The following is a 9738-nucleotide window of genomic DNA, read 5'->3' as shown; positions in this document are numbered from 1 at the left end:
GGGATCAGAGAAGCAGGGGAGCACTGCATGATGGGAAATCTGTGCTCCAAATGCTAATCAACCCACATTTACACACACCCAGCTCAGCATTTATCAGACCAGTTCTAATCTGGATTTACAAAGGACTTTCACCCCCCAGACACACACACACCTCTAATAGGCATCTCGGGCTGTACATTCCCCAGTCCCACTATGGGAGGCCAATTTAAACTTGATTGACTAAAACTTGGTTGCTGGGTTAGGGAATGCTGAGGCAAGAGACCGAGTCAGAGGGAGTATGGGCAACATTTGAACAATAGTAAAGGGGTTCATCACAGCGTCCAGCCTGTTGAAGCCCTGACCACAAGTGTTGTCATACTTTTCTTGGGATGACTGGTGGAAGTCCTCCTGCCCAAAGGTTATAAACACTCCAATAATTGCCTTAAGTCTGTTAAAACACTATAGTAAGATCTGGAAAAGTCATGCTAAACTGAGGCTTGTTCACAAGTAAAAATCCAAAACCCTGATGCTGCAAGCTATCTATTGTTTCTGAAGAAACCATGAGATATCCCATCAGTATAGCTGCTATACATATGAATTTCAAGCTGGCTCTCAAGTGTCTGGTTACTCCCTAACCTTATGTGTTTCCTGATTATCAAGCAGTTTCTGGAGATGTTCCAAACCAGATAACCCCCTGTCAATAGAAAAGACAATGATTTACACTATTGAGAATGCTTTGAAAAAGCTGAACTGAGGGTATAAAAATCTGTAAAAAAGCAGCAGTGTGTGTGCTTCAAGAAGAAATATCTCTGATACCATCCACTGTTCTTCTCGAGAGGCTGGAGGAAACATATCGTCTCCCTTCAAGGATTGTGCTACGAACTTTACCTGTCAGCTTTGCAACCCAGGTACCTTGGACTGGTGAGATCCCAGTGCTTTCTCTCTCTTTTCTCTCTATGCATAAATTTTTGAAACTGAACTGTATTAGTTAAGCTTGAGCTAAGTTTCCCCAAATACTTAGTGAAACCAGGGTAATATTGTAATTGTTTGTGTTTGTTTTTCCTTTGCATGGCTATTACTACTAGTACCATTATATATTTCATATACTTAGCAATAAATAACTTTTATAGTCCTCCTTCCTCACGTGCTTTGCAGCAACACTTCTTTTACCTAAGTTAAAGATCCCTATGAAGCCCAAAAATACTGTGGGGTCTGCTCATCAGGAGGCCAAAGATTGGGACTTGCTGAGTTTGAAACACATAAGGGGATCAGCTTGTACAGGCTGATTGACCCAGTTTGACTCAGATGTGCCCTTATGAACTGAATGCTGGCCCATGAGGGTGTCAGCTAGACACCCAGCTGGATTCAGAAGGATTCTGTTCACCTGTGTGCTTGTGTCTGACTGCAGTTTATTGTAGCTCTGATGAACTGATTCTTGGCATATGAGGGTGTCAGCCTGTCCATGGTGATCAACCCAGCCGGGTCAGGCATGTCACGTTAATCTGTGTGTGTTTGTGTGTGTATGACTGATTTGGTGACTGGAGGAATCCAGCCCCATTGAAACTGAGTCCTGCAGGATAGCTCCATTGGGGGTGAAGACTTGCAGAAGGGAGAGATACAGCTCCGTACAGAAACACAAGTAACACAAGCAGCACGTTGACAGAATTACTAAGACCCTAGAAATGTATCCGTAATAAATGAGCACACCCCAAAGTAATGGGCAAATCTGGTAACAAGGGAGAGAAACAGCCTGCCCCCAAACCAAGACACACACAGACCCCAGCCCTTGTACAGCCCTCCCCCCTGGCACCAACTGGTCAGTAGCTCCATTGGTATTTCTTCATCTCCCTGCTAATGAACTGGAGTCACTGATTTCTGAACTCTGTAGCTGGGGTAAGTGATCCACAGCTCCAAAAGCCCCCCTGTCCTTGCTGTCATTATAGACACAAGCCAGCAAAATCCAACCTAAACTTCTTGCTATTCCATATCCCTCCTTCTTGCAGCTGGGAAAATCCCTTTCTGAGGCCAAGCTGGTTTTAGAGCTCATTCAGAGCCCTCCATCTTATAAATGGGGACAGTGTCTTCTTCAGGCAGTGTTTGAGAGAAGGAATGACTGGCAGGAGGCTACTGGAGGGCTGTTTACTTCCCTGAGCAGCTTTTATTGTACAAAAGCCAACTAGGGGGCTATCCCCAGTGGTAGCTGTTATTGTACCGGCACAGAAGCTGAGTTCCTACCATAAGCCTGATTTTGGTCCCTCCAAGATTCACATCAAAGGTCCTTAGGGCTGGCATCATTGCAGAGTCTGGAGCCAGTAATATGTTCCTCCATACTGAATACAGTGGCCTGGGCAAGAACCAGTAGATTTTCTAGGCCTCAGAAAGTGTTAGCTCTCTGCTCTGTGCAAATGCCAGAGAACAGGAGCAGCTACCCTTGGCTTCTGGGGCCTCTCAACCAGCCCAGAGGAGTTGAGATGGGACCCTGTGTCTGCCAAGGCCATGAGGGTGAAAACTGATTATGAAGTGAAATATCCAATTACAGGACAGCTACAATTTAGGCATAAAGCAAAACCAACTTTAATAATTAGGCAAAAAACAAAACAAAACACTACAATATAACTGGGGAAGACAGAACATAAAGATTTAAAACACACTATCTCCTAATATTTTTCACACTCTCATCTGGTCAGATCTTACTTCTCAGTCCCTGGCTGGTTCCAGTGTCAGGGACGAGTCAACATTGTCTCTATAGCAAACTCCCCCTCATTCCCAGATGGCTCAGCTTCTCTGATGGCTCTCATCAGGTTGCCTGTGCCCCACTGCTCCAGCCTTTCCAGCCACAGTCTCCGTGTAGCAGACTCTGTCTCTACTCTCTGAGACCTCACACCAGCAAGCTGCAGGCTGGCAGACCCTGACATATGCACAGGCATGTGCACGGTCCAGCTTTCCTGCTTATATTTTGTCCCCCAACCCCAGCTTCTAGAAAGAGCCAGGGTTCTCAGGAAAGGGCCCTTCCAGCACCATCCCCATATTGGAGTGCAGTTAGCCAACCCCTCTGAAATCCAGCCATTAACTCTCCAAAAAACCACTTTCAACATACAATATATAAAAAGCCCCCAATACAACCACATTATCATCACAGGAGCTCGCTGACTCTCCCTGGAAATGGTGCTCTCCAGTGCCATCGCAGTCTGCTGGGTTCCTCAAAGGGCACCACAACCTACTAGAAAGGTAGCTGTATTTCCTGCATTTCCCACTGTCACTGAGGAGACTCAAGACACAATCTCTCCTTTCCTCCTAATCATGAGAAAAGCCAAAGTTTAAATAAGTCTCAATCCTGACTGTTACTAAGGGTACTCAGCTTCCTCTCAAAGGAACCAAATGCTTTTGCAGGTCGTCCCATGCTTTTATGTAGGCCAGTTGGTCAGGGGCCATTGGGCACAGAGCTGTCTCTGTAAGTAGCAAAGCAGTACCTTCAGTATCAAAAATATCTCATTGCAAAACAGAAGGAAAACGACTGTACTATGGGGTCTGCAATTTCCCAGACCTGTGTACAGAAGAGGGGAGATGGCTGGCATCACTGTGGGGCACTGTGACAGGGCGTGGCCTGCTTGTCACTTTAAGAGCAGGTAGGCTGTAGCTGAGGCAGGCTGCAGGTCTGGCAGAAAGGCAATCAGGGAACACATGACCAAGAAGGCGGCTGGGCTTAGAAAGGATATAAGCCCAGGCCCTGAACTGAGCAGGCAGTAGAGTCCTGGAAGCCACTAAGGGAAGATTGCCTGAGCAGGATGGCTGTACCTCCTGAGTCCTAGAGTACAGCCTGGGACAGTCTGGAGGTTGGGAAAGGGACTAAGGGTAGAGGAGTCTCCCAGGGGCCCAGAAGGGAGCTAAGAGTGGGACCAGAGGCCTACAAGCAGCAGTGTGTGTGATTCCAAGCAGGAAGGCTGCATCCAGGAGCAGCTGAGAGAGGCAAAATGCTCCAGGAGGAGCAGGCCACACTGGAGGTTGAATGGATAAGTGATAACACCTGTGAGGCCTTAAGGCAAGATCTGGCTTGGGAAGTTGTGGGGCAGCCTCCCACTTTCTAAAGGTTAATACCAACAAGACATGTGGAAGATGAGGGAAGGGGAGTTTTGTCTGAGAGGCAGCAAGGCCAAGGGCTAAGAAGATACTCCAGGGACAGAACAACCACTCCCAGATAGAAGACCCAGCTACAGGCAGATTTAGGGCCATTTGGATCCCTGCTGAAGAAATATGATCTAAATTTGATCCTGGCTGAGTTCTTATAGGGGTCTGTTTTACCTGTACCTATGCTGCAAGAAATTGTATGACAGACCACAGACATAGGTAGCCATGGTCTCCTAACTAATTATTCTCTGAGATTTGAAGGGACTGTTTTGGCTGATGGTCCTGCAGTAGTGTCTCCCTTCCCCGCCCCAAGACAGACACAGTCAGTCCCAAAAGCACCCATGTCACACGTTTTGCTGGTCCACAGCTTGAGGTGCAGTCCCCCCAAACCCCTTAACTGATCTCCTTGAAACTTGGCAGGCTTTGTGGCCTATGTAAGAGCTACCATCCCTGCAGTTTTGACCCCCCTGTGGTGTAATACACAGCTGTGACATGAGTTTTGCTTTCAAGAATTTGGGGTACAGTTCCCCCCAAACCCCTGCACTGATATTCTTGAAACTTGGCAGATTTCATGCTCTTAGCAGAGGCTACCATCTCTACAAGTTTCATCTAAATTGGACAAAAAACAACAAGGTTATAGATATTTCATTGATTCCCCATTATACCCTATGGCTGGATCTCCGAGGCGGCTCTGAAGCTTCGGAGCCACTTCAGTCAGATCGTGGCAGAAACCCAGTCCAGAGCTCCGGATCAGATCGCAGCCATCTGAAGTGGCCAGATCCGAAGCCGGATCGGATCGCTGCCGACTCTCACAGGCCTAATGTTTATCCTCTGCTAAAACTGATGGGGTCCAGAAAGCATGAGGCCCAGGAGGCAAGAAGATGAGGTAACCTACAGAAGGGACTATAGCCAGTATAATACCAAGAGGTCAGGAATGTAATATTTTAGGGCCTTGTTACATGGTAATTTTAGGTGGCTTCTGGTGCTCTTAATCCCTGGATTGGCTGCATGTTAACACCTTGAAATGGCTTAAAGCAATAATTATTTCACTTAAAGTTATGCCACTTCAGGGGCAGGATTATCTCTAGTCTGCTCAATTTTTCTCCTGTTCCATTAAGGTGTGGCCACTCCAGACAGCTATTCCACCAAGTTGGAGTCCACCAGCATTCCCGAATGCAGTACGCGCTCCTGTGTCAGGGAGACTGGAACACTGGGGTACGGTGGGGCTAGGCATGGCACCTCTGCCCTTTGCTCCCGCTAGGCAGAGCCAGTGCCACAGCCCTGTAGTGCTCAGTGGCTGCAGTGCCTCCCAGACTGGCTTACTGCTCCAAATGCCCTGGCTGGAACTGGACTGTGGTACCTGCAGGGAGCAGCAGGCTAGTGCTCACCCTTGCTGCTGACCCACAGTTGAACTTGTGCCCAGCACCACACTCCACTGCAGTGCATCCCTTACTAAGTGCCTGCACCCCCAGAACCCAGACACATGTGCCAGGGAGCTGCAGCAGGGTGGAGCTTGGTGGCTGCAACATAGCAGCCCAAGTCTGATTCCTGCTGACCCCATGCTCTGTCAGGCTGTGCAGGGCCCAGTCACTGCATACACCTGCCTGGCTTACCCAGCAGCTGTCATGGTTGGCAGGTGCTTGAAGCCCCTGAACTCCCCATAGCAGTTGGGCAGCTCCTGGCACAGAGTGCAGGACTTGGCACTGCCCATCCAGGCTGGAGCTATACAGAGCAGGTAAGGAGGCTGTGCTGCTCATAGACACCCCCAAAGTTCAGTGGAGTAGATCCCTGTACTGCCCTCTTCCCTCCCCCCTCTGAGCTTGTTTCTGGACCAGGACTAGGAGTTACATACAGGACTGGCTCCCTGCTCCAGCTGGGAAGAGCCAGTGTTGCAGCCCTGGAGCTCACTCACTCTCTTCAGGCCTAGCAGTCTGGGAACATGCTTGTGGGAACAGTACAGGGACAGGACTTCCCACCTCTGGTGAGCTTGAGATGTGGCAGTGAGTGGTACAGCCTTCCTGCCTGCTCTGTGAAGCCCCAGCCCAGGTGGGCAGTGCTGAGCCCCACACACTGCTCCCTGAGCTGGCTGGTTACTATGTGGGGTTCAGTGGCTTCAGGTGCCTGCCAACCATAGCCACTGTTGGGTAAGCCAGGTGGGGGGAGCTGGTGCCTAGACCCTGCACAGCCTGGCAGTGCATGGGGTCAGTGGGAACCAGCCTTGGGATGCCATGCTATAGCTGCCAAGCTCCACCCTGCTTCAGCCATCCAGCCCCACATGGGCATGTGTCCAGGTCCTGGGGGTGCAGGCAGAGGGCAGGGGATATGCTGCAGTGGAACCTGGGGCTGGGTGTGGATTCCATTGTGGGTCAGTGGGAGGGGTGAGCACCAGCCTGCTGCCCTCCACAGGCACTGTGGCTGGAGTTTGGCCTTGGCATACAGAGCAGCGAGGCAATCTGGGAGGCACCATGGCTGCTGGGTGTTCCAGGGCTGTGGCTCTGGCTATGCCTGGCGGGAGCAGTCAGCTAGTCCTGCCTCTAGCTCCTAGTCCTACTCCTGCTCATCAAGCCTCTAGTGGCAAGTCACAGCTGTGCAGGTGAAGGACAAGCAGAGATGGATTTTTGCCTTAAGGTGCAACTGCTCCATTAAGCTGAACAACGCTAAGTCGATTAACATTTGTGTGGCTTACAGCATAAGGTGTAACAAGGCCCTTAGCAAGCTGCTACCAGGGAAACAGGCCCCAAAGGGCAGCCTGTACCACTTCCTGTACCACTGACTTGCTATCCTTCCCCCAACACTGATCACAATCTCACGATTGTTGGGTTAAATTAGGGGTGGCAGCATTCAAGATAGTGGACTTGCAAAGTTTTGAGGCCAGATCCCAGTGCAGTCAGATTGCAGGAAAGTGAGAGAAAGGAAAAGCATCTCAGGAAGTAACCAGTGCAGCGCAAACCCTACCTCCTGAATTGGGGCTGGATGAAATCACCACAAAGAGCAGATCCCAGCCGGAAGCAGGGAAACTAATGCATTCCAGGAAAGCCATCCCCCGAGATGATCATCTTCCTGGCTGGAGATCATTAGCATTTGACATCTGATACCAGCCACCTCCCCCACCTCTCTTTGCCAGTAAATGGCTCCAGAAGCAATTTTCTTGCCAGAAAATTAAAGCCCACAGTTAACCCCACATTGGGAGGTTAAGGCACAAGCTGGGGGATATCAGCTGTACCTGACAGGACTAGAGAAGATGCAGGACGCAGTGAGCACCAACTGGAGCAGCCCCTGCCTTGCATTGCTGAGGGGCTCTGCCTTCCAATGCAAACATGGTCATGCAGCAAGGTGGGGATAGGCAACACAGACCCTTTAAGATGCCCCCCAAAATAACAACTTTCTGCACCCTGTGTAAGGAACACATAAGAACAGGGACTGTCAACCAGGTGTACATGTACCCCTGGGGGTACTTGGACCAGTCCTAGGGGGTATGCATGAGTGGCCAGGGATGGTGTGACACTGCCTCCCTGGAGCAGGGCTGGGGCAGGGCAATGGCAGCAGTGCCCCTTTGTGGGGCAGGTAATCTCGCATGCGGTGGCTGCCACTGCCACACACCACCCCAGTGAACTTCCTCACCCCACAGAGGGGCACTGCTGCCCTCACCCCAGCCCAGTGAGCTGCCCTGCCCTGCCCCACGCTGGCCCTGCTCCTGGGAGGTGGTGGCTCTCTGTCCCTGCCTGCCTGCACACCATCCCCAGCTCCCTGCTCCATGTCCGGCCGCGCACCACATCTCCTTGGCATTTGGCTATGTGCTACTGTCTGTCTGTCCTCCCCCATTCAGCGTCCGGCCGCCGGGGGTACTTAGACTAAAAAAGATTGAAAACCCCTGCATCAGAGACTTTAGCATAAGTGTCCCCATCTTTAATACATCCTTCATTATATAAAAATAGGAGCTGCATGTTTTTGTTCTAAATACCTAATTTGAAATAACAGATATTCTGGGTCACCTTGTATAAAGACAGGTTTTCAAGGCCAGATTTAAACAGGAAAGCATTAACTGTTTGAGCGAACAAATACAAACAAAGTAACTTAAACCTATTCTTTTACCATAAGGAATGGCACTCTCTGTCAAGAACTGGCAATCTAATGGATACCCTTGAAGACTATCCTAGTTAAACAGTTGTTAAACAATTAACATGGAACCTGATAATAAATTCTTCACTTAGCTGGGGGAGTTGAGGAAAAAAATCTTCATGATCAACCCCTTTCATTAACACATTCCCAAACAAATTGTAGGTAGTTGCATGCCATTAATGATTGTACATCATTGTGAACTTATGTAGGATTGAATGAATGAAGGACCTGAGTTAGGGAGAATGAAATATTTGACTAAGTGAATAACTAACAAGAAAATCCTTAAGGCTCAGAGAAAATCCATTCCCTTACAGAGAAAAAGTAGCACAAGGGTCAAAAAACCCTCTTGGCTAAGCAGGGAAGTTGCAGCCCTCCTACAGAAAAAGAAAGAGTGTACAAACAATGGAAGCGTGGGAGAGCCTCTAAGGAAGTCTACTTCACAATGGCCCACACTTGTAGAAAACATTTAGGCAAGGCAGAAACTGAACTAAGACTAGCTACAAGAATCAAGGACAACAAGAAGTCCTTCTTTAGCTACATAGGGAGTAAAAGGAAAACTAATCTGAGTGTGGGGCCGCTGCTCAATGCCTCAGGATACCTGGTCACTACCACTCAGGACAAAACGGAACTCCTAAATGACTACTTTACCTCGGTCTTTCACAAGGCCAAGGGGAACAACATGCCAGGTAGGGCACAGAACAATCAGGGCAGGATTGACACTGTTCCCACCATTGCCTTAGAACTGGTGTATGATCAATTAAAGAAATTAGATGTCTATAAATCAGCAGGACTGGGTGAACTCCACCCAAGAGTGCTGCAAGAGTTGGCCGAAGTAATCGCAGAGCTCCTGGCAAAGGTCTTTCAAAAATCATGGGCCTCTGGAGAAATCCCAGAGGACTGGAAGAGGGCCAGTGTTGTGCCCATCTTCAAGAAGGGGAAGCGTGAAGACCAGGGAAACTACAGGCTAACTTAGTTAACTTCTGTTCCAGGGAAAATCCTAGAAACATTAATCAAAGAGGCTATATGTGACAATCTTGCAGAAGGCATGATAATGAAGGACAGCCAGCATGGCTTTGTTGTGGGCAGGTCTTGTCTGACCAATCTCATTTCTTTCTATGATCAGGTGACTCATCACCTGGACGAGAGAAAAGCAGTTGACATCATATACCTCCACTTTCAGAATGCCTTTGACCTGGTATCCCATGAGTTACTGATAAGAAAACTGGAAGATAACGGACTCAACTGTGGGATTGTCAAATGGGTGCAAAACTGGTTGCAGGGTAGGATACAAAAAGTCCAAATGAATGGCTCGGTGTCGTCCTGGCAAGATGTGGGCAGTGGTGTACTCCAGGGGTCAGTACTTGGCCCAGTGCTGTTCAATATTTTCATCAATGACTTGGGTGAGGGGGTGAAAAGCCCATTGGCCAAGTTCGCGGATGACACCAAGATATGGGGTTGTGCGGACACACCTGCAGATAGACTGCAGATACAAGCAGACCTAGATAGGCTGGCATA

Source organism: Alligator mississippiensis, chromosome 9 (genome assembly GCF_030867095.1).
Source record: "Alligator mississippiensis isolate rAllMis1 chromosome 9, rAllMis1, whole genome shotgun sequence".
NCBI lineage: Eukaryota > Metazoa > Chordata > Crocodylia > Alligatoridae > Alligator > Alligator mississippiensis.
Note: the sequence above shows the minus strand (reverse complement) of the source record.